This window comes from Phocoena phocoena, chromosome 2 (genome assembly GCF_963924675.1).
Source record: "Phocoena phocoena chromosome 2, mPhoPho1.1, whole genome shotgun sequence".
NCBI classification, from domain to species: domain Eukaryota; kingdom Metazoa; phylum Chordata; class Mammalia; order Artiodactyla; family Phocoenidae; genus Phocoena; species Phocoena phocoena.
The window spans coordinates 19,199,686-19,200,697 of record NC_089220.1 but is presented as its reverse complement, the minus strand read 5'-3'; the positions used below and the strand labels follow the sequence as shown (position 1 = coordinate 19,200,697).

Sequence of the window (1,012 nt, the reverse complement as noted above, 5' to 3'; positions counted from 1 at the left end):
TTTGTTTTTATTTTCATTACTCTAGGAGGTGGATCCAACAATATATTGCTGCGATTTATGTCAGGAAGTGTTCTGCTTATTGTTTTCTCTAAGAGTTTTATAGTATTAGATCTTACATTTATGTCTTTAACCCATTTTGAGTTTATTTTTGTATATGGTGTTAAAGAATGTTCTAACTTCATTCTTTTACATGTACCTGTCCAGTTTTCCCAGCACCACTTATTGAAGAGACTGTCTTTTCTGCATTGTATACTCTTGACTCCTTTGTCATAGATTAATTGACCATATGTGTGTGGGTTTGTTTCTGGGCTTTCTATCCTATTGCATTGGTCTATATTTCAAAAGTCAAAAGACTTTTGATCTATATTTTTGTACCAGTACCATACCTTTTTTTTTTTTTTATAGTGAAAAATCACAATTTCAGCATTGAGTGCCAGATGTTGTGCTTTTGACCCATAGCTTTTCCTTTGGAGCTGAAGAGCAAAGGGTGTCCGGACGGTGAGGAAGGGCACAAAATATGGAATGCTTCACGAATTTGCATGTCATCCTTGTGCAAGGGTCATGCTAATCTTCTCTGTATCATTCCAATTTTAGTATATGTGTTGCCAAAGTGAGCACTACCATATGGTTTTGATGACTGTGTCTTCGTAGTATAGTGTGAAGTCACAGAGCCTGATTCCTTCAGCACTGTTTTCTTTCTCAGGTTTGCTTTAGCTATTTAGGGTCTTTTGTGTTTCCATACAAATTTTTAAATTTTTATTTTAGTTCTGTGAAAAATGCCATTGGTAATTTGATAGGGATTGCATTGAGTCTGTAGATTGCCTTTATCCAGGAATGGATTTTGGAGTTCTTTACTTAATGATTTTATTGATATCACTCTATAATATTTTATTAAATCTAGACTTTATCCTCTTTCAGTGACCTTTAAAACAAGCAAAAACTACTTTTTATCAACTAGAATTGATTTTTATTTCTTCCCATAAATAGTTTTAAAATATTTGCAATATAACCT

The 1,012-nt window shown here is 33.1% G+C and overlaps 1 non-coding gene across 1 annotated transcript; it reads right to left on the bottom strand.

Moving 5' to 3' along the window:
• Window positions 1-511: 511 nt before the first annotated feature.
• On the bottom strand, window positions 512-618 carry LOC136119769 (U6 spliceosomal RNA). Its single transcript, XR_010655727.1, has one exon. It is a non-coding gene; the product is annotated as a U6 spliceosomal RNA (small nuclear RNA).
• Window positions 619-1,012: the final 394 nt, after the last annotated feature.